Source organism: Bactrocera oleae, chromosome 2 (assembly GCF_042242935.1).
Source record: "Bactrocera oleae isolate idBacOlea1 chromosome 2, idBacOlea1, whole genome shotgun sequence".
Lineage (NCBI taxonomy): Eukaryota > Metazoa > Arthropoda > Insecta > Diptera > Tephritidae > Bactrocera > Bactrocera oleae.
Window position 1 is genome coordinate 31,612,875 of NC_091536.1, and position 27,477 is coordinate 31,640,351.

The 27,477-nt window shown below is 34.8% G+C and overlaps 1 protein-coding gene and 2 pseudogenes across 2 annotated transcripts in view; all 3 read right to left on the bottom strand.

Annotated features, from left to right (window-relative positions):
• LOC138855683 (gustatory and odorant receptor 22-like) overlaps positions 1-27,477 on the bottom strand; it is a 1,003,612-nt gene that overhangs the window by 436,780 nt on the left and 539,355 nt on the right. The gene's annotated exons all lie outside the window — the stretch shown is intronic.
• LOC118682662 (NADH-ubiquinone oxidoreductase chain 6-like) lies at positions 8,009-9,157 on the bottom strand (annotated as a pseudogene).
• LOC138855831 (NADH-ubiquinone oxidoreductase chain 2-like) overlaps positions 16,687-27,477 on the bottom strand; it is a 50,344-nt pseudogene continuing 39,553 nt past the window's right edge.

The window sequence follows — 27,477 nt, forward strand, 5'->3', positions numbered from 1 at the left end:
AGAATTTCTTGCGCGAAGTTCTCTATGATCTCTAGTGTTCCTACTTTGTTCATCATAACGTACCTCGGGATTTTCTCGACGAGATCTATGATCTCGAGTATTTCTTATTTGCTCTTCAGAGCGAATTTGAGGATCTTGCCGCCTAGTTCTATGTTGAACAGTATTTAAAACTTGCTCAACATATCGTACCTCGGGATTTTCTCGACGAGATCTATGACCTTGAGTATTTCTTATTTGCTCTTCAGAGCGAATTTGTGGATCTAGCCGAATTGTTCTATGTTGAACAGTATTTACTACTTGCTTAACAGATCGAACCTCGGGGTCTTCGCCCCGAGATCTATGTCTCCGAGTATTTCTACTTTGCTCTTATGAGCGGATTTGGGGATTTAGACGTCTTGCGCTATGTTGAACAGTATTTAAAGTTTGTTCAAAAAGCCGTACCTCGAGATTTTCGCGCCTGGTTCTATGTTGATTTCTATGATAATTTGTTCCGACAGATGTACATCAGAATCTAACCTACGATTAGCGTGACTTACAGTATTTTGTGACTGCTCACTATCTCTATATAAAGAGTTTGCACGAAGAACTCTCATACGTCTTCTATTCTGAATGATAGTAATACAGAACTAGTAATACAGATTTTCTACTTAATCTAAAATACTTATAAATAATACTTATATAATTCAGTCCGTCCGAGTGTGAAAAGTTGGATCCTAGTTGCTACTCTCTTTCACTGTAATTGAGTCCTTGCTATGACTCCTTTCCTGTTCGGTGTATAGATAGTACCTATACACCGAACAGTATACTGGTTCACATACATATGTATATGTGTTAACTCGCCCCTGTATATAATAATAGTTAAAACACTGTATAACTAATACACTAATATTAGATTAAATAAAGCACTTTGCTGGTCAAGAAATCTAGTGTAACTGAAACTACAAACACAATGTACTGATATTTATTATACTCTTGCAACATGTTGCTACGGAGTATATTATAATATAATAGTTTTGTTATGGTATATTTTTGTACACATAGCTTACGAATTTTTGTATACCTATATATTACATAGATATTCACTAACATAATAATACGTAATATTTATTTATATTTAGGTTGGCAATCTAGCTAAGGTCAGGCTTCCTATCTCGGTGTTCGGTACTTTTCAATAGTGCAGCATCCAGATGGGAGGTCTTACTATGGTAGAAGGTGTGTAAAGGGCTAAATCAACGTGTCATGCGACCCGTGCCGAAGATCAACCTGGCTGGGGGCCCTTAAATAGCCAGGTCTTGCACGGAGCTTACGGATACCTGGCGCCTTCCGTAATAATACAGCCTTACTTGCGTAGCGGGGGCTATGCACAAGCGGACATAGTTTCCCCTACACTCGTGGGTCCAAAATATGAGCCAATTAAAACACAATAAAAATTTAAACACAAAGCAGTCCGGACCTCCTTTAAAAAGGCCGAAGGGAGCGAGTTGTTCCCAGAGGAGAGCAGCGTTTGGTGCGAGCTCGACAACAGCCGAGGCGAGGACAGGAGCGAAGCTTGGTCCTGGAGCAAAGGAAAACACTAAAGGTGCAGAGGCCAAGACTGGCGCAAGGAAAGCATCATCACCGGAGGCAGCCCATACCAACCCCTGTATCCAGAGAATGGCCTATGTCTTACCTAACTTCAAGCTGGAAGCGCCGGTAGTGACAGCTAAGAGACAAAGGTTAGCTGAAGAGGCAAAGCCATCAGGCAAGAGACCGAACATAAAGGGCGTGACGCCCGCGAAATCTTTTGCTGATGTGGCCCAGAACCGCATTGTCATTGAGGTGCTGGTTGAGGGTGATCCCGAAGGAAAAATCTCCAGAGCCCAAAGGAAGTGGGTGCAAGCCGCACTGACGAATGTGGCGTTGGAAGTGCTGCTAAGCAATCCAGGTCCACTGCCGTCATGTACTGATGCCGGATGGTATCAGGGTCAGATAAAAATTATAGCGTGTGACGATGAGAAATCGGTCCAGCTTTATAAGGCCGCAATAGCTTAGGTGGGAGAGGCCTACCCCGGAGCCAGGCTAGTGGCGGTAGACAAAAAAGATATCCCATCCCGACCGAGGGCAAGGGTATGGATCCCGGCTAGACCATCGCAGCCGGACCAGAAAATGCAGCTCATAAGAATATGCCAACTGAGAGATGGAGATTCGTCAGGGCCTTCGCTGACTCCGCAGCGGAATCTAGTATGAAGACGAAACAAGCCACAATGCAGATTATGTTGCTTCTAACAAAGGAATCCGTAGAACCGCTAGCGAAAAGTGGCGGAGAGATAGCCTACGGATTCACAAAAGTGAAGTTTATGACGTCTGACTTGTAGCGCCGATGCAATAGAAAACTTGGCATCGGAAGCGGAATGCGAAGTCGAGGAAGATCCAGTGGAGTCCTTGAGTGATGCGGAGAACACTGAACAAGGTGAGCGTACTTCAGGGTCTGAGCTTGCGGACAGACTCTCCAAACTTTACACTGAGAGTGAGATTTTAAGCGTTTCTCAAGAAGACGCAGAGAAAAAACTAACTAATGCGTCTTCTCCAAATTAATCTACACCACAGCAAACTAACGCCTCTAGCCCTAGTTAACCGCATGGCAGAAGAATGGCCTGACTTCGTCCTCATTCAGGAGCCATGGGTTAATGGAGGGCGTATTTGCGGTCTGAGGACACCGGGGTATAATTTATACGAGGCTGGCTGCGTTGGTAAGGCTAGGACATGTACAAATGGCCAATAAAATCTGTGTTCACCCGACACATTTTTTTAAGTGAAGTAAAAACACAATGTAAATAGGTAATTTAGTTCAAATTTTCTGAATGTATTTCTTCTCTATATTCTTAAGTTCAAAATGCAAAAACAAAATTGTATATTCCTATTTTCATTTTAGTTATAACGGGATTTTAGCGTTAGAACAAGTAAACATAGGCACCATTAAATATGCGTTCAGTTAGCTTGAATTGGAAATACCGTTACTTCTCATCAATTTGTTCGTTCTTTTTGCGCAGATTCTGTTGTGGTTTAATATAATTAGAATTTTAAGGAGCTCGTGACACGTTTTAATAATATTTAAAAAAATGGAAACCAAAGGAAAGAAATTAGTTAGGAAAATAATAAATATGGTGAAAGTTAACCCTCGAATTACGTCCTCAAAGATTATTGAAAACGTAAATATAACCATTAAAAAAACAATTTGTGCCGAAACTGCTAGAAAAATTTTACGAAAAGCTGGATATCATGGTGGAGTCGCTCTAAAAAAACCATACATTTTACTTGCAAACAGGCGACGGCGCGTTGAATTTGCTCATAATTATATAAATAAGTCGCCGGAATTCTGGAGACAAGTAATTTTTTCGGATAAAAGTAAACTTTGCATTTTTGGCATAAAAGGTCGACAAATTGTGTGTCGCAAGTCAGGAACTGCCCTTGAAAAGCAAAATCTTGTTGGTACAGTTAAACACGGAGGTGGCGGAATTATGGTGTGGGGTTGCATGGCGGCTGGTGGTGTGGGTCACCTTTAATTTATTGAATTCATAATGGAGAAATGGGGTTATTTGAACATTTTAAAAAACAATTTGAAACAAAAAGCAGGGAATCTTGGATTATCTTCGACGTTTTGGTTCCAACAAGATAATGACCCGAAGCATACTGCGGAAATAGTTAGACTTTGGCTCTTGTACAATACTCCTAGACAACTTAAAACGCCCCCTCAATCACCTGACCTCAATCCTATTGAGCATCTATGGGATCTGTTGGACAAAAGAATTCGTTAGCATACAATAACAAGTAAAGAAGCTTTGCGAAGTGTTATGAAGGAAGAATGGTCCCAGATTACAGCCGAGGTAACAGATGAGTTGGTAAAAGCAAGGCCAAATCGATTGAGCGAAGTTTTACAACAACGCGGCTATCCAACAAAATATTGAATTTAATTTTTCTTTATAATTTTTAATACTTTTGTAACATATTTGAAGGCTAAACGCAGACTTAATGGTACCTATATTACTTCTCCTTACACTAAAATCCCATTATATCAAAAATTAAAATAGGAATATACATTTTTGTTTTTGTATTTTGAACTTAAAAAGATAAAGAATAAATACATGTAGAAAATTTGAACTGAATTAGCTATTTACATTGTGTTTTTACTTCACTTAAAAAATAGTGTCGGGTGAACGCAGACTTTATTGGCTATGTGTATATTGGCTAGTAAAAAGCTTAATGTCTTTTTATTACACAGTTACAGTAGTAACGCCACTACAGTAGTAAGCTGGGAGAGGGGCGGAAAGAAATACCGGCTGGCATCATGCTGGTACGAGACACCGGAGCAGCCAAGTGCTTGATTATACTTGGGTGCGACTCCAACGCACACCACACACTATGGGGCAGCACGGACATCAATGAAAGGGGGGATTTGCTTTTTAATTACAATATTTAATAGAAAGTAAGCTTTTGTTATGTAACAAAGGTAGTACGGCAACATTTATAACCAGAAACCGACAGGAAGTATTAGATATAAAACTTGCATCGGAAGAACTGGTGGAAAAAATAACACATTGGAGGGTATTGGAGAAACAACCCTTCTCAGATCACCGCTACATTAAGTGTATAATTGAAGAGAATGTAGTTAGGGAAGAGAAATTTAGGAATCATAGGAAAACTAACTGGCAGCTTTACATGCAGGAGCTAAAAAAGCGTATTCCTATGATTACACCATTTCAACAAGAGAACAAAGTGAACCTAGACATCCTCGTTAAACAGTTCATAGATTCTTGTCGTCAAGCACTAGAGGTGGCTTGTCCATTAACCAACAGTAGGGGAAGAATTAGGCCCCTTTGGTAGTCTTCCATATTTAAGAACATGCAGAAAAATTGCAGGAAGCAATTCAGTTTTGCCAAATTATCCCACAGAGAAGAAGAGTGGGATAGCTATTATAACCTCCTACGGTCATATAAAAAGGAAGTAAGGAAGGTCAAAAGAAGTTCGTGGAAATCTTTTTGTAATGACATCGAGAATACGGCAGAAGCGTCTCGACTTATAAAAATAATGACACAGTCGAAACATAGCATCGGATAACTTCAGAAGCCAGTCCTCAGCTGGACGGTATCCTGTGTAGAGACTCTAGCCCTACTAATGGATACTCACTTCCCAAACAGTTCCGCAAACCAAATAAGGGAGCATATACTAGGAAGTGAAGTGGGCCCAGAGTCCCCTCCGCTAAACATAGTGTCAGATAGTAATGTTTATTGGGCGACAGGCAGCTTCACGCCTTATAAATCGCCGAGAACAGATGGATTATTCCCGGTTCAGTTACAGCAGTTCATGAGCTTTATAATGAGCTGGTTAACAACCATGCTTAAAGCATTGCACTTAAACCATATTCCCTCGATATGGAGGGAAGTCAAGGTGATATATTATATATACCAAAGGCTGGCAAAAGCTCACACATTAATCCAAAGGATTTTCGACCTATTAGTCTTTCATCATTTCTTTTAGAAACGCTGGAGAGACTAATGGAAATACACATAAGGTGCAAACTAAATCCAGGAAAAATGGCAATTATCTGGAGATAAAATAATACACCCTCGTTGCTTTCATAGACATAGAAGGTGCTTTCAATAACATTCAGTCGAAGGCTATACTGAGCGTGCTTAAAGATTTGGCATCACTGAGCCTCTCCGGAAATTAATTGAATAGATTCTCTTGGGCAGGTGAATTATTTCAACGGTGAGAGCTTCAACGATGTGCAGATATATCCGAAGGGGAACTCCCCAAGGAGGCTTGGTACCCCTGGCTTTTGGCAATGGATCCTGGCAATGAAAAAGAAGGGGGCACATGTTGTGGTATACGCTGACGATGTGGCCGTTTCGGTTAGAGGCAAGTTCCCGAATAGCCTCGCTAGCCTTATGCAGACAATGTTAAACGATATTAATTAATGGGCGATATCATGCGGACTGAACTTAAATGCTAGCAAGACTGAACTAGTATTGTTCACGAAGATACACAATACTCCAGAAATCACGCCGCCATCTAAGGCGATACTAGGAGATAAAGCAAGCTACTTGGGACTAATTTTGGACAGGAAGCTTTCTTGGAAACAAAACTTGGAAGCGAGGGTAAAGAAAGCAGCTACAGCGCTTTACACGTGTAAAAGAATGGTGGGGCCCAGATGGAGACTGACGCCTCGGGTAGCTTACTGGCTCAACACAGCAATTGTAAGGCCGATCATGACTTACGGTATATTAGTATGGTGGCCAATTACAGAAAAGAAATATGCGATTAGAAGCATGGAAAGTATACAAAGCGCAAACAGTATTTGCATCAGTTGAGCTCTCAGAACTACGCAAAGCCAGTCACACAACATAATTTTACACTTACTGCCAACAGATCTGTTTTGCAAGCAAATGGCAGCGATGTCAGCTCTGAGACTGAGGGAATCCTCCCTACTAGTCGCTAGTAACAAGGGGCATGCTATGATACTTAGGAAGTTCCCGTTTCTTCCCATAACCAAATGGCTGATCATTTAATTCTAATTATGCTTTATTAGGGGGACTACGTGCTGTTGCACAAACAATTTCTTATGAAGTTAGAATAGCATTGGTGTTGTTATCTTTTGTTTTTTTAATTGGTAGATATAATATTTTAGATTTTTTTTATTATCAAAAATTTGTTTGGTTTTTGGTAATTTTGTTTCCTATAAGATTAGTTTGGTTTTGTATTTGTTTGGCTGAAACTAACCGAACTCCCTTTGATTTTGCTGAAGGTGAATCGGAATTGGTTTCTGGGTTTAATATTGAATACAGAAGAGGGGGTTTTGCTTTAATTTTTATAGCTGAATATGCTAGAATTTTATTTATAAGTATATTATTTTGTGTTATTTTTTTGGGGTGTGATTTGTTTATGATGATAAATTAATATATTTAGCTTGAAAGAGTTTTTTACCGTTTTCATTAAATTTTTTGTTATTTGTAATTGGGTTTAAACTATTGTTGATTTATTATATATGGTTAATTTTATTTAGTAAAGTCAATAGAAAGGTTGATTTCTATCTTGTGTTTTCAAAACACATGCTTGTTCAAGCTCATTGACTAATTAATTAAATTGTCTCACCATTTATTAATTAAGGGGTTAATAATATAATATAAGAAATAAATGATAGTTAGAATTTGTCCTACTAGAACGTAAGGTTCTTCTACTGGTCGTGCTCCAATTCATGTTAATAAAATTACTGTAACCACTATAGTTCAAAATAAAATTTTATTGATTGGGTAAAATTGAATCCCTCGGAATTTTCTTATGTGGTAAAATGGAAGAATAGCTAGAATAGCAATTGATAATACTAGGGCAATAACTCCTCCTAGTTTATTGGGGATTGATCGAAGAATGGCGTAAGCGAAAAGGAAATATCATTCTGGTTGAATATGAACTGGGGTAACTAAAGGGTTAGCTGGTATAAAGTTGTCTGGGTCTCCTAATAAGTATGGGTTAATTAATGTTAAGAGTAGTAAGGCTGTTACTATAATTACGAAGCCAACAATATCTTTGTATGAAAAGTAGGGGTGGAAAGGGATTTTGTCAATATTGGAGTTTAATCTGATGGGATTATTTGAACCAGTTTGATGGAGAAATAAAAGATGAATTAATGTTATTGCTAATACAATAAATGGTAAGATGAAGTGAAATGTGAAAAATCGGGTTAGAGTAGCATTGTCTACTGCGAATCCTCCTCATACTCATTGTACTAAATCAATTTCTAGGTATGGGATAGCGGATAATAAATTAGTAATAACTGTTGCTCCTCAGAAAGATAGTTGTCCTCAAGGTAGAACATATCCTTTGAAAGCTGTTGCTATAACTAAAAATAAGATTAGGACTCCTACTAATCATGTAGGTGTAAATAAATATGAACCGTAGTAAATTCCACGTCCTACATGTAAGTAAATACAAATAAAAAAGAATGAAGCACCGTTAGCGTGAAGAGTTCGTAGTAATCAACCATAATTTACGTCACGACAAATGTGATTTACGCTATTGAATGCTAAGTTAATATCTGCAGTGTAATGTATAGCTAGAAATAATCCTGTGAGAATTTGAATAATTAAACATAATCCTAATAGTGATCCGAAGTTTCATCAAGCTGAAATATTAATTGGGGCTGGAAGATCTACTAGCGCGTTATTTGCAATTTTAAATAGGGGGTGTTGGGTTCGTAAAGGTTTGTTCATTAGTTTATAGGCCGGAGAGGTCCGTAGAATAGTTTAGTAATTTTTACTACTGCAATTAGTGTAATTAATAAATAATTTATTAATAAAATTGTTATTAGGTTTGTTGGGAAATTATATAATTTGTGTAGATTTAATGAATTTTCAGGTGTAAATAAATTAGTGTTAAAGTAGGTATTTATTTCTAAGTTTTGGATAAAAGGAAGTGTAGAGAGTTTATCAATAAATAGAGAAATACATGTAAGGCCTGTTATAATAGTGATACAAAGAGTTGTTAATTTTATGGATAAAGAAAATATTTCATTTGAAGCTAATGAAGTTACATAGATGAATAATACTAATATTCCTCCTAGAAAAATTAAAAATAAAATATAGGAGAATCAGAATCTTTTTGCTATTAGTCCTGTTAATAAACAAATTTGTAGTGTTTGAATTAAAAGTATTAATCCTATAGCTAATGGGTGGTTTATTTGAATAAAAATAAATCTTGAAATTAATGTGGAAGAATATAATAAGAATTGTATAATTTCAAGAGGTAGTTTAATTAAAATATTAATTTTGGGGATTAATGATAAAGTTATTTCTTTTCTCTTGAAGTTTTAAAAGATTAAATCTTATTTTTAGTTTACAAGACCAATGTTTTTATTAAACTATTAAAACTAATGTTAATAAGATTATATTGAGGGTTACCTTGTTTTTTATTTTTAATAGGTATTTTTGTTTTTGTTTCTAATCGAAAACATTTATTATCAATGCTTTTGAGATTGGAATATATTGTATTGAATTTATTTTTTCTTTTGTTTATCTATTTGAAACTAATAGATTATAGAAGATTTTTTAGTATAATATTTTTAACTTTTAGAGTCTGTGAAGGTGCTTTGGGGCTTTCTATCTTGGTTTCTATAATTCGTACACATGGAAATGATTATTTTCAATCGTTTAATGTTTTGCAATGTTAAAATTAATTTTTATAATAGTTTTTATTAGTCCTATTTGTTTTATAAATGGTTTATTTTGAATGGTTCAAAATTTATTATTTATTGTAACTTTTATTTTTATTGTTTTAAATTATTGTACAAATTATTTTGTGAATATTTCTTATTTTTTAGGGTTTGATGTTATTTCTAATGGATTGATTTTGTTAAGATTTTGGATTTGTACTCTTATACTTACAGCTAGTGAGTCTGTTTATAAGTATAATAATTATAAAAATTTATTTTTATTTAATGTTTTAATTTTGTTAATTTTTTTGGTTTTGACTTTTAGAAGAATGAGTTTGTTTATGTTTTATTTATTTTTTGAAAGAAGATTAATTCCTACTTTATTTTTAATTTTAGGGTGGGGGTATCAACCTGAACGTCTTCAGGCGGGAGTGTATCTATTGTTTTATACTTTGTTAGTTTCTTTGCCTATATTAGTTGGGATTTTTTATTTATATAATAGTTTAAATACAATGGATTTTTATTTATTAAGTAACCATATGTTTAATTATGATCTACTTTATCTGTCTTTGATTTTAGCTTTTTTAGTTAAGATACCAATGTTTTTGGTTCATTTGTGGTTACCTAAAGCTCATGTAGAAGCTCCGGTTTTTGGTCAATAATTTTAGCTGGAATTATGTTAAAATTGGGGGGCTATGGGTTGTTACGAGTTTTTTCTTTTTTACAAGCAAGAGGAATTAAGTATAATTATTTATGGGTAAGAATTAGATTAGTTGGGGGAGTTTTAATTAGATTAGTTTGTTTACGTCAAATTGATTTAAAGGCTTTAATTGCCTATTCTTCTGTTACTCATATGGGGATTGTTCTAGGTGGTTTGATAACTTTAACTTATTGAGGACTTTGTGGTTCTTATACTTTGATAATTGCCCATGGATTGTGTTCGTCAGGGTTATTTTGTTTGGCAAATATTACTTATGAACGGTTGGGGAGTCGTAGTTTATTGATTAATAAGGGTTTATTGAATTTTATGCCTTCAATGACTTTGTGGTGGTTTTTGTTAAGAGCTTGCAATATAGCTGCTCCACCTTCTTTGAATTTATTGGGGGAAATTTCTTTATTAAATAGAATTATTAGTTGGTCTTCAATTACTATAATTTCTTTATCTTTGTTGTCTTTTTTTAGAGCTGTCTATACTTTGTATTTGTATGCTTATAGTCAACATGGTAGGGGGTTTTCAGGTATTTATTCATTTAGAGGGGGTAAGATTCGTGAATATTTTTTATTATTTCTTCATTGATTTCCTTTAAATTTGTTGATTTTAAAAAGAGATATTTGTTTATTTTGGCTTTAAATTTAAATAGTTTATTTAAAATATTGATTTGTGGTGTCAATGATATGTAAAAGTTGTTAGTTTAAATTCTGTGAGAATTGTTATAACTTTTTTATTTGATTGAATGAGATTATTGTTTATATCTTTTGTTTTATTAATTGCTTCGTTGGTAATTTATTATAGAAAGGAGTATATGAGAGAGGACAAAAATATTAATCGGTTTATTATATTAGTGCTTATGTTGGTATTATCAATAATGTTGTTAATCATTAGCCCTAATATAGTTAGAATTTTATTAGGATGAGATGGGTTGGGATTGGTCTCTTATTGTTTAGTAATTTATTTTCAAAATGTTAAATCATATAATGCTGGGATGTTAACAGCGCTATCTAATCGAATTGGAGATGTAGCTTTTTTATTAGCAATTGCTTGAATATTAAATTATGGGAGATGAAATTATATTTTTTATTTAGAAACTATAAAGTATAGAATGGAGATAGAGGTTATTGGAGGGTTAATTATATTAGCGGCTATAACTAAGAGAGCTCAAATTCCTTTTTCATCTTGATTGCCAGCTGCTATGGCTGCCCCTATTCCAGTTTCTGCTTTAGTTCATTCTTCAACTTTAGTAACTGCTGGTGTTTATTTATTAATTCGTTTTAATATTTTATTAAGAGGTAGATGGTTGGGAGATTTATTGTTATTATTATCTGGATTAACTATATTTATATCTGGTTTAGGAGCTAATTTTGAATTTGATTTAAAGAAGATTATTGCTCTGTCTACTCTTAGACAGTTGGGATTAATAATAAGAATTTTATCTATAGGATTTTATAAACTTGCTTTTTTTCATTTATTAAATCATGCTTTATTTAAGGCTTTGTTGTTTATGTGTGCTGGGGCTATTATTCATAATATAAATAATTCACAGGACATTCGGTTAATAGGAGGGTTAAGTGTTTATATGCCTTTGACTTTAGGGTGTTTTAATGTAGCTAATTTGGCTTTATGTGGTATGCCTTTTTTGGCTGAATTTTATTCTAAGGATATGATTTTAGGAATTGTTTCTTTAAGAAATATTAATACATTTTATTTTTTTTTATTTTTTTTTTCTACTGGATTAACAGTTTGTTATTCTTTTCGGTTAGTATATTATTCTATAACTGGGGAGCTGAATTGTGGTTCTTTAAATATACTTAGTGATGAGGGTTGAATTATGTTGCGCGGTATAAGTGGTTTATTAATTATGAGAATTATTGGGGGAAGAATGTTGAATTGATTAATTTTTTCAACTCCTTATATAGTTTGTTTACCTAATTATTTGAAGTTATTAACTTTGTTTGTTTGTGTTATAGGAGGGGTATCTGGGTATTTAATTTCAGATGTTTCTTTATTTTATTTTAATAAGTCTTTACATAATTATTTGGTAAGTTATTTTTCTGGTTCGATGTGATTTATACCTTATATTTCTACTTACGGGGTTATTAACCATTCTTTGATTTTAGGAGGAAGAGTTTGTAAATCATTTGATCAGGGTTGATCGGAATTTTTAGGGGGCCAGAATTTATATAATAATTTAGTTAATTATTCTTGTTATACATAATAATAGTTTGACGTTTTTTTTATTATTATTTGTTTTGTGAATTATTATTTTATTTTTTTTTTTGATATTTTAATTCAAGTAGCTTAAGATAGAGAATAACACTGAAGATGTTAGGGTAATTGTTTAATTCTTGGATATAGTGTATTTATTTTAGTAATTTATAAAAATAAGTAATTTTGTTTTTACAATGAAAATGTAATGTTTTTTTTAAACTATATAAATAGAAGTATAAATGGAGTTTAACCATTAAAAGATAAAAGTTAGCGGCTTTTTCTTGAACATCATACTTCCCTAATTGGAGAATAATCTCAGTTCTATCATTAACAGTGATAAGCCTCTGTTTGGCTTCAATTAATGATTTCTAATTATTAGGGTTATTATATAGAATAAGGGTATTAAATATCTAAGATTAGGTCGAAACTAATTGCAATAAATCGCTTCGTATTCTTGGTTTAAGGTAGATTGAATATTTCAATACTTTTTGAATGCCAATTAACTGTTATAATTAACTACAACCCTAGTTTGATCAATTTAGTATACCTTGGTTTCATTCGTGATATAGGCCGATAATGAGAATAATGATAAATACAATTCTTGTTGTTGTTCATACTATTATATTTGAAGTGGAGATAATTAAAATTATGGGTAAAATAAGAGCAATTTCTACATCAAAAATTAAGAAAATGATAGTGATTAAAAAGAACCGAAGTGAAAAGGGTAATCGAGAGGATGATTTAGGGTCGAATCCACATTCAAATCGAGAACATTTTTCACGATCTGTAAGAGCCTTTTTTGATAAAATAGATGCTAATATTATTACTACTCTTGCGATAATAATTAAAATTGATGTTATAATAGCAATTGAAAAGATTATCTATACTACTAATTAGTAGGCCTTATGATTGGAAGTCAAATATACTTATATACTATATAGATAATTATAAATTAGCCTCCTCATCAGTAAATTGAGATATATAGGAATAGTCAGTATCATGCAGCTGCTTCGAATCCAAAATGGTGGGTTTTTGAAAAATGATTATTTAAATGGCGGATTAGACATACAAGTAGGAATGAAGTTCCGATTAATACATGAACTCCGTGGAATCCCGTTGCTATGAAAAAGGTAAAACCATAAACTGAGTCTGCGATAGTAAATGGGGCTTCAATGTATTCGTATGCTTGTAAAATAGTAAAATAAATTCCTAATAGCACTGTAAAAAATAATCCTTGTGTAGCCTGTGAATGATTACCTTCTATTAGTCTGTGGTGAGCTCAAGTTACTGTGACTCCTGAAGATAAAAGAATTGCTGTATTTAGTAAAGGAATCTGGAATGGGTTGAATGGTTGGATTCCGGCTGGGGGTCATATAGCCCCTAATTCGATAGCTGGAGATAGTCTTCTATGGAAAAAAACTCAGAAGAAAGATACAAAGAATAATACTTCTGATAAAATGAATAGGATTATTCCTCATCGAAGTCCTAAGGTTACGGGCAAGGTATGTAGGCCTTGAAAGGTTCCTTCTCGAGAAACGTCTCGCCATCATTGGTATACTGTTAAAATGGTAATTATATTGCCTAATACAAAGAGTGAAATGTCATATTGATGGAATCATTTTACTAATCCTGATACGGACGTTATAGCTCCAATTGCTCCTGTTAAAGGTCAGGGGCTGTAATCTACTAAATGGAATGGGTGATTTGAGTGTGTTGACATTAGTTTACTTCGCTAGAGTATAGTGTTCTTAATACTGCAAATACATATGATTGAATAATAGCAACAGCTGATTCTAGTACTAGAAGAGCAATTTGACCTATTAATAAAAAGGATATAATTATGTAGGAAAGTGAAGGCCCAGTGTTACCTAATAGAGTAAGGAGTAGGTGTCCTGCAATTATGTTGGCTGCTAATCGAACGGCTAAGGTTCCAGGGCGGATAATGTTACTAATAGTTTCAATGCAGACTATAAATGGTTAATTCATCCGTATAGTATAAAACATAGTCATAGAGGTAGAGCTAGTGTAAGAGTTAATGTAAGATGGCTTGTTCTAGTAAAAATGTAAGGGAATAACCCTATAAAATTATTAAATAAAATTAGTGAAAATAGAGAGACAAAAATGAAAGTTGAACCTGAATGTCCTGAGGGGCCTAAAAGAGTTTTGAATTCTTTATGTAAGGTTAATAGAATTGAATTTCAGAAGATATGTCATCGGGAAGGTATTAATCAATAGGCGGAAGGGATTAATAATAATCCTAAAAATGTTCTTATTCAATTTATAGAGAGATTGAAGATGCTTGAGGATGGGTCGAATACAGAGAATAGGTTAGTTATCATTTTCAATTTAAAGAAGTTGTTGAGTACTTAGAGCTTAATCAACCTATATTTGTGGGATTAAAAAATATTAAATAATTTAATAATTTTAGTTTGACATACTAATGTTATTTTTTAACTAATTTTTTCATTAGAAGTAAGTGCTAATTTACTATGAGGTGGTTTAAGAGACCAATACTTGCTTTCAGTCATCTAATGAAAGTTATGAGTTAGCTCTATTAGTTACTCATTTAATGAAATGATTAACAGGGAGTCTTTCGATTACAATAGGTATAAATCTGTGATTAGCTCCGCAAATTTCTGAGCATTGGCCGTAAAATAAACCAGGCCGGTTTATTAGGAAGTTTGTTTGGTTTAATCGTCCTGGTGTTCCATCTACTTTTACACCTAGAGCAGGGACTGTTCAAGAATGAATAATATCTGCAGCTGTTACTAAGATTCGAATTTGTGAATTTATAGGTAGAATTACTCGGTTGTCAACATCTAATAGACGGAATCCATCTGTGGATAATTCGTTAGTTGGAATTATATATGAGTCAAATTCAACGTTTAAAAAATCTGAATATTCATAGCTTCAGTATCATTGATGTCCGATAGCTTTTAGAGTTACTGAAGGTTCATTAATTTCATCTAATAGGTAAAGTAGTCGAAGAGATGGGAGAGCAATAAATAGGAGGACAATAGCTGGGAGGATTGTTCAAATTATTTCAATGGTTAAAAGAGGTAATTCTGAGTAACTATGTTCGGCCGGAGGAGTATTTTGAAGTCATTCAAATTGATAACCTAAGTTGTATAGGGTAAATTACTTGCCGTTGTGTTACTAATCTTTCTCAAATAATAAATAAGAAAAATAAGATTCCTAGTAAAGAAATAGATGAGCCAATTGTGGATACTACATTTCATGTTGTATAAGCGTCTGGGTAATCTGAGTATCGGCGAGGTATTCCCGCTAATCCTAAGAAATGTTGAGGGAAGAATGTTAAATTTACACCGATAAATATAACAATAAATTGACTTTTTAATCAATTAGGATTTAGAGTTAGTCCGGTGAATAGGGGGTATCAGTGTACAAATCCAGCTATAATTGCGAATACTGCTCCTATAGATAATACGTAGTGAAAATGGGCTACTACATAGTATGTATCGTGTAAAATAATATGTACCGAAGAATTAGCAAGCACAACTCCCGTTAATCCTCCTACTGTAAATAAGAATACAAATCCTAGGGCTCATAATATTGCTGGGGAATAATTTAATTGTGTGCCGTGGAGAGTAGCTAATCAACTGAAAATTTTAATACCTGTAGGTACTGCAATAATTATTGTAGCTGAAGTAAAGTAAGCTCGAGTGTCGACATCTATTCCTACTGTAAATATATGATGAGCTCATACAATAAAACCTAGAAGTCCAATTGCTATTATAGCATAGATTATTCCTAGAGACCCAAAGGTTTCCTTTTTACCTGATTCTTGACTAATAATGTGTGAGATTATACCAAATCTAGGGAGAATTAAAATATATACTTCTGGGTGTCCGAAAAATCAAAATAAATGTTGGTAAAGGATTGGATCTCCCCCGCCTGCTGGGTCGAAAAAGGAAGTATTTAGATTTCGATCTGTTAAAAGTATTGTGATAGCACCTGCTAAGACAGGGAGAGATAATAAAAGTAGTAGGGCTGTTAGTACTACTGCTCAAACAAATAAAGGCATTCGATCAAATGTAATTCCTGTTGATCGTATATTAATTACTGTTGTGATAAAATTTACAGCCCCTAAGATTGAAGAGATACCTGCTAAATGGAGTGAAAAGATGGCTAGATCGACAGATGCTCCTCCATGTGCAATAATAGATGATAAGGGTGGGTATACAGTTCAACCTGTACCGGCTCCGTTTTCCACTATGCTGCTGACTAACAATAGAGTGAGAGAAGGAGGTAGTAACCAGAATCTTATATTATTTATTCGGGGGAAGGCCATATCTGGTGCTCCTAGTATTAAAGGGACTAATCAACTTCCAAATCCTCCGATTATAATAGGTATAACTATGAAAAAAATTATTACGAAAGCGTGAGCAGTTACAATCACATTATAAATTTGATCATCTCCAATTAATACGCCAGGATGACCTAGCTCTGCTCGAACTAAGATTCTAAGAGATGTAAGAACTATTCCTGCTCAGGCTCCGAAAATGAAATATAAAGTTCCAATATCTTTGTGATTTGTTGAAAATAGCCATTGTCGCGATTAAATGGCTGAAGTTTAGGCGATAGACTGTAAATCTATCTATAAGAATTTATTCTTTTTAATCATGGCCTTGTAGTCAATAATGATATTAGACTGCAATTCTAAAGGAGTAAAATTTTACTAAGGCTTAAAAGATTAAACTTATATTTATAGCTTTGAAGGCTATTAGTTTGATTAACTTAAAGCCTTGCTATAAAATTTATAAGAATAAATAAATTATAGATACTAGGATTAAACTGAAAGTGGAGATGAAAGATAGGGTTAATATAATTTTGAAAGAGATAAAATTAATTTTTATGTTAGTAGGTCAATTGTTTTCGTAGTAATTAAGTATAAAGGCTGCGAAGCATAATCGTAAATAAAAAAATAATGTGATTAATGTTATTACTGTTATAATTGTTATTAAGATATATTGATTTTTTAACACTAGTAATTGAATAACTAATCACTTAGGTAAAAATCCAATAAAAGGTGGTAGCCCTCCTAAAGATAATAAATTTAAAAATAGGATGAATTTTAGAATCTTAGAACTGAAAAATGAATTAAATAATTGATTAATATGAAATATTTTGAAGCTATTGAATATGAAGATTAGACTGAAAGATAGGAATGTGTAAAAAGAGAAATAAATAATTCATATTGATTCATTTGCTTGTATAGCTGCTAGTATTCACCCTAAATGATTGATTGATGAAAAAGCCATTAATTTTCGTAGGGAGGTCTGGTTAAGGCCTCCTAATGAACCGATAACAGTTGAAGTAATAATTACCAAGATAATAAAATTGCTTTGTATAGTGTAAGAAATTAATATAAGGGGAGCAATTTTTTGTCATGTTATTAAAGTGAGTGCATTTATTCAGGAGAGCCCTTCTATTACATTAGGGAATCAGAAATGGAAAGGTGCAGCACCACTTTTTAATAATAATGATGAAGTAATTATTAAGTCACCGTAGATGGTATTATCTTGTATAATTGGGTGATTGTTTAGGTATCTTATTATGATAGCAAACAGTAATACAGCTGAGGCTATAGCTTGAGTTAAAAAGTACTTTAATGAGGCTTCTGTAGATATCAAGTTATTATTATTTATTAGGGGGATAAATGATAATAAATTGATTTCTAACCCTATTCAAGCACCTAGTCAAGAATTAGACGAGACGGTAATTATAGTTCCTGTTATTAGGATAAAGAAAAATATAATTTTAGCTGAATTATTAAAAATTAAAAAGAAAAGGATTGGAACCTTTATAAATGGGGTATGAGCCCAGTAGCTTAATTAGCTTATCTTTTTAAGTTGCTTATATTTTAGTGTATGATGCACAAAAGTTTTTGATACTTTTAGGAATAGTTTAATTCTATTAAATATAATGAATGTAATATTATTACATAATTTACCCTATCAAGGTAACCCTTTTATCAGGCAATTCATTGAATGAAATTAACTTATTTCATTTGAAATAGGTTAATTTCCTTTAGTTTTTTTTTTTTTTTTTTTTCTATACTTAATTTTAAAATGTATACATTATTTAATTAATTATAAAATTTTTATGATTTACATAAATAAAAAAAGTAATCTAAAAATTAAATTAATAAGTCAACTAGATAATTTAAAATTCCAATATAGACATTTCCGAGAATTAAAAGACCAACTTCATATAAATACAAAGATGAATATAATATCTTAATTTTTATCATTAATCTATAAAAATGTTTATAATGTTAGATTATATTATATACTAATAAATTGATATAATTGTTATACATCTATGAATCTTAAGGCTTTGTTTTATATGATAATAGATATCTATTAATTAATTAAATATTTATATGTATATATATATCTATTAATCTTAACTTGGTATATCGTCTATTTATCTTTAATATTATATAAATAAAAATTTAAAATTTATTAAAGATAAATAAATAAGTTAATATATTTGACTGATTTTCGGATTTTCGCAATCCTACAGAGCTGAATCTAAATCCGGTCTCCTAGATTGAATTACCCTCCAGAGCGGAGTGGGAAAGGGGCGTAGTGGACAAGGAAGCAGAGATAAGCTTCTATACGGATGGTTCCAAACTGGATAACCGAGTAGGCGGCGGTGTCTTCTCAGCTAAACTAGATACCAAAATCGCATTCCGGTTACCAGACCACTGCAGTGTCTTCCAAGCGGAGGTCAAGGAGTGTTTTCACAACAAGAAATATATTTATATATACAGACAGCCAGGTGGCTTTGAAATCTCTGATGTCTCTTAGGATTTCGTCAAAGACAGTGAAAGAATACCATGATCTTCTAGCGGATCTGACATCCTATTTTACAGTAAACCTGCAATGGGTCTCAGGACACAGTGACATCCCCGGGAACTGTGTAGCAGATGAACTTGTCAGAACAGGCACCACTCTACAACTAGATCCTAGTAAGGAGGACATCTATATGCCTCTGGCTACTTGTGGATACTTAATCGACAAATATGTCATTAACATAGCCGAGTATCAGTGGAATCAGTCCCTGACTTGCTCAACTAGGAGGCAAACGTGGCCTGAATGGAATATGAGCCACACATGCCGACTGTTAAAATTCAAGCGGAATGATATAAGAACTCTAGTAGGAGTACTAACAGGCCACATGCAAGTTGACTTGGTACGCCATATAACGACGATTGTAGAAGCTGTCAGGAAGTAGAAGAGGAGGAGACCATTAAACATCTTCTATGCGATTGCGCAGCACTAAATAGGAAAAAAATCGCAGCCATCGGTCGTGGGTTTCTTAACGAAATCACGGAGGTTGCACGGGTAAAACTTGTCTCACTGATGAAGTTCATCAGAAGTACGGGGTGGTTCAGAGAGAAGCCAATAGAGTGAGGGGACCACAGTCCCGGTGGTGTCACAATGGGCCTCCTAAAGGCCTCGGTGGGTCGAAAGACAGCCACTTTACCTACCTTATGAGCAAAAAACGCTCTCTTATTTTCATTGAGATAGCTCTAATATTGGCCGATATGTACGGTATAAAGTCACTCGGAAGTTCAAATACCTGTATATTAGGTATAAGAGGGCTATAGGAAGTATTGATCCGATTCAATCCATTTTTTGACACAAACATACTGTTATCGAGGGTCTCGTTTACTTATTTTATTATATGAATTTCAATTATAAATCTTACCATCCACAAGATGGCATACTTTAAACGCATTATTCACGCAAAGTTTTACCCCGATGCAGTCAATATTCCTTGATTTGCATAGTGAAAAGTGAAAGAATCAGATGGAATTTAAAATGGTGTTATATGGGAAATAGGTGTGGTTGTAATCCGATTTCGTCGATTTTCGCATTATAATATAGAAATATGAGACGAATGTACATAACATTTCAACCGAATTTGGTTGAAATCGGTTAAGAAGGTCCTAAGATATAGGTTTTCATCTAAAAGTAGGCGGTGCCACACCCACTGTCTAATTTGGAACGCGGTTACTTTAAAGTCATCTCATACCATCCCAGATATAATATTTAATGTCTCTGGCGTGTTTAGTGCTTGATTTATCGTACTTTTAGTAGTTTTTAAGAGTACCGTTATATGGAAGGTGAGCAGAGTTGCCACCCGATTTCAGCCATTTTCACAGTGTTGATAGAGCTACTAAAAAAATTTGTCATAAATATATTAGCTTGAGCGGTTTAGGAGATATTCACATTAAACCGATTAGGGGCGGAACCACGAACCTTTTTTTAAAAATGTGATTGTGTATACCAAATATCGATCTTGTATCATATTGTGGAGCTTAGTTATGGCAATTTATTCGGTTTTGATTAATGGCGTTTTGTGGGCGTGGCAGTGGTCTGATTACGCCCATCTGCTACGCCCATAAAACACTCACCCTCAGACATTTCAACTCGTCTCTTCATCCTGATCATTTATATATATATATCCCTATGTCTAACTCGATTAGTTTTAGGTGATACAAACAACCGTTAGGTGAACAAAACTTTTATGCTCTGTAGCAACATGTTGCGAGAGTATAAAAATTAAAGCATTATTAAGTACAATAAATAAGTGAAAATGGTAGAAAATAGTATCAAAATAAATATAGTTTAAAAAAACTATAAAACACGCCTTTAAAGCACTTCGAAAATGGAAAAATAATTAATTATGGGCGTATGCATTAATTCGTGCGGTTTTTTTACGAAAATTAAGACTTTATTGTGAAAAAATTGTTATACATTTAACGTTCAAAGTATTGCCCATCGGAAGCTATGATGTTTGCCCATCTTTCTGGCAGTTTGTGAATCCCATCCCAAAAGAACTTCTCCGGCTTGGAGGTCAAGAAAGAATCAATCCAATTTCTGATACCCTGTTCTGAAGAGAAGCGTACTCCGGTGAGGGCATTCTGCATTGATCTGAACAAGTGGTAATCGGAAGGTGCTATGTCTGGTCTATAAGGCGGGTGAGGTAGAACTTCCCACCCACAGTTTTCCAAATAGTTTTTAACTGGCCTTGCAACATGTGGCCGAGCGTTGTCATGATGAAAAATTATTGATTCGTGTCTGGTCGCATATTCTGGTCGTTTTTCTTGCCCTTTTCAAACGAATCAATTGTTTTCGGTAGAGGTCCCCATTGATCGTCTGACCCGATTTCAATAGCTCATAATAGAGCACACCCATGTAATTCCACCAAATACATAGCATAACCTTAGCAGCATGGATATTCGGCTTTGCCGTGGATGTTGATGGTTGGCCGGGCTTCACATACGATTTCTTGCGCTTTGGGTTATCATAATGAATCCATTTTTCATCGCCAGTGACAATCCGATGCAAAAACGACTTCTTTTGGTGGCGTTGAAGCAACATTTCCTAATGATTTTAATCGTCTGGAAACGGTTGCTTGATCAATTCCTTATACTTTTGCAAGTTCTTCTTGCGTCTGGCATGCATCTGCGTCGAGCAATGTCTCCAATTCTTCGTCTTGAAGTTTGTTTGGCTGTCCGGGTCGTTCTCCGTCGTCTAAGTCGAAATTGTCGTTCGGCTAAAGCATGGTCACCATAAACGTCCAGTAAAATACGATGGCTTTCGGCAGCACTTTTCTTCATGTTAAAATAATGAAGAAGAACTCCCCGCAAAAACACTTTATCTGGTACAAATTTCGACATTTTCAAATGAATGAAACAAATTGTTGTTCACGCTCAAACAATTTATATCTACTGAAAACGACGCGAAATGGCAGTACCTTTGAAATGAATATAGCCACAGATGAATACGACGCGAAATAATACTAGTAGAGACCTCTCTTAGAAAACGAACTAATGCATACACCAATATATAAACTGATAAAAATATTGACCGAAAAATTCCTGTATTATTGTGAGAAAAGTGGCACATCACACACGCATATACGAAAAATATTGCACAAACCATTGCACGCTTTTCTCACAATAATACAAATATTTTTCGGTCAATATTTCTGTCATTATATAATATATAAAAAAGTATGTTTCCCTTCTTAGCTTGAAGTGCTTTAGAAGCTGAAGCGTGTTTTTTAGTTTTTTTACTATATATAATAGTTGGAGGAGCATTTTTTTGCAGGATTGATAGCTCGTGCTTTTAGCTGCATAGTTTTGTAGTCGTTGTACGAATTCGCTTACTTTAGCCAATAGGTATCCCCTGTACAAAATTACAGTCCGGTATGTTAATTAGTGTTTAGTTTTTGTAATGGCGTTTTGTAGGCGCGGCAGTGTTCTAACTACGCCCATCTATTATACCGACCTCTCTTGGGTGCCCTGGAATATATGTAACAAGTTTCATCAAGATATGTCAATGTATACTCAAGTTATCGTTTATAGAGGAAAGTTACAAACATAAAAATATACAAACATATCGTACATGCATAGAAACATACAAACATACAGGTGAAGCTAATAAAAGCGTCATAAAAAGAAGAGTAATGTAGAGTGAGACTGCGGAAGCCGATCTAATAGAGAAAAAATTACACAGCTTTGAATGGATAGTTGAAAACAGCTGTTACTTCTTCAACGGCAGTGAGAACAGTCTACATTAGTGAAGAGATTAAATGTAATCTAATCACTTCAAATTTTTGGTGGGAACATGGTATAAGAACCTATTTTTCAGAGTACCAAGCGAAAAAACAAATATTCGTTTTTTTGTATCCACCCTAATATAGAAAATTCTCGTTTCACGATATTTGTTGCTAAACTCCTTCGAAACGGCTGGACCGATTTAGATGAAAATTGGTGTGCTTATCGGGTAGATCCGCCAACATCTATTTTTTTATACCCCTTAATGTTGTTGTTGTCCCCCCAAGTTGTCCACCCCAAATATTTTTTTTGTTTTGACAAATTTTTTGGTTTTTATGGTTGGAAAATACATACGATTCCAAATTTTCACCCCTATACGCCTGATTTTTAATTTTAATATTATTTTGTGCCATCCACAGATCCAAGGAAGGCAATCGAATATAATAGTTGTAGTTATCCCCACCTGGTGTCTTCCGTCGGCTTCCTTTTCACACTCTCTATGCTGTTTTCGTCCATTTCTTCTTATTATATATTATAATATGTCACGATCGCAACACTCACTGTTATACGTATCATATTAATTTTTTAATGCTCTCAAGTTAATTTTATTCTCATCAAGTTAATGTTATTCTATTCTGAAGTACAACGCAATTTGACATGGGCTTAATCTAAAAATGCATGCCCCGCAAACAAAGCGCACCAGTTGATACACGCCCCGCTTTATTCAAATCAAATAATTTGGGACGTGTATATATATACAGTCAATTTAAGGCAGTCTAAGAGCTGTTCACTGTGGTTGGTTAATGTCACCAGAACATTGTCATTTCAAGATATACGCAAAGTAAATTGACAACATTATCCAACGTATAAAGACGCATGCCTTGCACTAAGCTTGCTAGAAGATGACAATCATTAGGACAGTATGCCTGCTGAAATAAAATAAAACTGCACAGGAACATAAATTCATCTACTATTTGCTATAGTCCCGGCGATATGCTTCCCGACCCGATCACAAATGTTGTGAGATAATCACAAGCATTAAATGACTGATGATATATTTGATTGACATCGTTCAATGTGGAACTTTCTAACGATATCATTCAGTGACACAATGTACAATGATTTGGGATCACTGCGCATTTACCGATTAATCATTTCGGCATGAGTTCAACAAACGAAGTAAATCTGATTTAATCAAATGATCAACAAAAATTAACTTTCGACCGCATGATGCTGGCAGTTTCGGCAGGTCAAAGGGGATTCTTGGGATGAGTGCACATTTCCTTGAGGCATTGGATAGAATATTCAAAGATATAAAGAACAACGACGAACTATTTTGGCGGCACTCTGTACGCTCGTGAAATCAACGCTTGCTTAAAATCATCGTCTGTGGCGTAATGTTGAAAAAGTAAAACTGACAGTGAATATGTGCGTTTAATTGCTTCAAGATCTATCAGCAGAAACTTTACCAAAATAATTGTAAGATATTGGCAATGAAAAAGTATCTTTACAGGAAATACCGACGGATTTCTGCACAATCAATGATAGTCAGTAATCCACTCACAAAATACTCTCATCGACAATATACTTCCCGATGTATACACAAAATATAAAAATCTTGCGTGGCTGGCAGATTGATTTTGGCAGCAAAAAATGTTGATGTCAATGGATTAAATTCAAAGATACAAAAGTTGTTTCCTGGGGACTTGGTGTCATATAAATACATTGATGCTGTTTGCGATGCCAACGAAGATGTGAATTATCCAATTGAGTTTTTGAATTCATTGGATATGCCGGGTATGGATCTCCGGTTATTTTGTTTTCTGATTTGAACCCGGGACAGTTTTGCAACGGCGTATTATTAGGCATTAAAAAATTAATAAAAAAAAAACATTATCGAAGCCATCATTTACACTGGGAAGTAGAAATTTATTGCTGCCACGAATACTTACGATTCTTACAGATGTGCCAATTGAATTTAATCGCGCTCAATTTGCAATTATATTGACATTCGCACTGTATTGCGTTGAGAGATTAATCTTTGTATATTTTTAATTGAAATAGTTAGTAGTAGAAATATGAGCTATTTTCAATGTATAGGGAGCTATCAATAATTGTAATTTAATATATATATCATCTTCCTTTCTCTTTTAATTATAATAACATCCCAACATACTCATAGTGTTAATTATTTAAAAATGTTTCCCCAAAAATATCTCCTATATCATAGGTATATGGCAAAACATCGTTTGCCGGTACATTAAGTGCTTACTTTGCAAATTGTGTGACTCGTGCCGTTTTTAATATCCAGACCACAGATACAGGTAGTACATACAGGTAGTCGCCCGATGAGGCGGTCTAGCGCGGGCCACCGGTAGTACGCGCCGACGTGAACGTGTTAAGCTTGAACTGCCAGTAATGACAGCCAAGCAGCAGAGGATAGCTGAAGAGGCCAAGCCAGAGACGAAAGACAAAAGGTGTAGCGCCTTCAAAATCGTTTGCTGATGTTTCCCAAAACCGCATTATCATTGGTGTGCTGATTGAGGGAGATCCTGAGGGTAGAATCTCCAGAGCCCAACGGAAAGCGAACTAGCTGGTGCACATGCAAGAGCTGAAAAAGCGTATGCCTATGATTCCACTATTTCAGCCCAACAGCAAGCAGGACCTTGCATCCTCGTTAAACGATTCACGGAATATTTCCGGCAAGTATTAGAGGTTGCTTTTCCAATAACAAGAAGTAGGAGTAGAATTAGGCCCCGATGATAGTCTGCCGAACTTGAAAAATTATATAATGGATGCACGAAGAAGTTTAATTTAGCTAAGCTATCCCAAGGCGGGAAAGATTGGGATAGTTATTACAACCTCCTGGGTCATACAAATACAATAAAAAGCTTCAAGCCCGCAGAATTACATAATAGAAACAATGTGCAAACAATTTTAGATGATATAAATCGTTGGGCTCTATCGTGCGGACTAAATTTAATGCTAGTAAGACAGACCTAGTATTGTTCGCTAGGAAACACAATACTCCAGAAGTTACGGCGCCAGTATTAAATGGTAGCAGACTAATAATTGGAGATAAGGCAAGCTACTTAGGACTAACCTTAGACAGGAAGCTTTCATGGTAACCAAACTTAGACGCTAAGGTAAAAAGAGCAGTTACTTCACTCTACACCTGCATGCGGGTGGTGGGGCCCAAATGGGTATTAACACCTCGGTTAGCTCATGGGCAGTAGTTGTTAGACCGATTATGACATCTTGGTATGGTGGCAAATATTGGAAAAGAAATACGCGGTAAGGCGAATGGAAAGCATACAAAGAGCAGCCAGTAAATGCATCAGTGCAGCTCTTAGAACAACGCCAAGTCAGGCAATAAACGTAATTTTACATTTACTGCCAACAGACTTGTTCTGTAAGCAATTGGCAGCGAAGTCAGCTCTTAATCTAAGATAATCCTCCCAATTAGTCCCCTGTAATAAGGGGTATTCTAAGATTGTAAGTTCCCGTTTCTACCCACTACCACAGATTTTCGAAATCCAATAGTATTGAAATTAATTTCGGTTCCCAATATTGCCTTCCATTCCAGAAAAGAGTGGGAAAGGGACGTGGTGGACAGGAATACAGGTATAAGCATCTTTACAAATGGGTCCAAACTAAATAATCGACCATTCACAGAAGAATTCAACAAGGAGCATATTGATATATACGGATAGCCAAGCGGCTTTGAAATCACTGAACTCTCGTAGAGTTTCGTCAAAGATAGCGAAGGAATGTTTTGATATTTAAGTGGGTCTAACATCCTATTTCACGATAAACCTGCAATGGGCTCCCGGGTATAGTGATATATGATAACTGTGAAGCAGATAAACTAGCCACTACAAGCATCGACCTACAATTGGCCTTCGAAAAATAGGGAAATTTTATGCCTTTGGCCACTTGTCAACATTTAATCAACGAACAGGTTGTAAATTTAGCAGAGTCTCGGTGGAGTCAATCGCTCACCTGCTCAACTAGCCGGCAAACGTTGGCAGGCTAGGTGCATCTTACAATGACTATTGTACAATAGAAGCTGTCAGGAGGTACAAGAAGAGCAGACTGTAAAAAATCTTCTTTGGGAATGTATAGCTCTATACAGGAAAAGCTTCACAACTATCGGTCGAGGATTCTTGGACGACGTCTCGGAAGTTGCTCACATAAAACTATTTGTACTGATGAACTTCATCAGAAGCACGGGCTGGTTCAAAGATGAGACAATAGAGTGAGGGAACATTAGTGCCGGTGGTATCACATTGGCGTCCTATAGTCCTAGGTGCGTTGTCAGACAGCCACTTTACCTACCAACCTACCTAACCCACAGATGCCCTTGGTACTGCAATACCCTGTACCAAATTATTTCGCCAAGGATCACGCGTACAAAGTTTCATTACCATATTTAATTTTTTCCTCAAGTTACAGCTTGCACGGACAGAGAGATGGACGTACAGACACCCACGCGGATTTCATTTATAGATTTATAACAAAACAAAACAAACATACATACAAAAAGCCCGCGATTAAACAAAAATTATGACTTTGAACAATATACGTACATACCTATTAAAACATATACATAAAAGCACATTGATCTCTTCAACGAGCTCTCAATTGCATTAAAAAAAAACATACATACACACAAACAATCCGTGCATACTTAAGTAAAAACTGTACTGATCTCTTCAACGAGCTCTCAATTGCACATGAATATATACATACAAGTCCGGGTGTTACGTT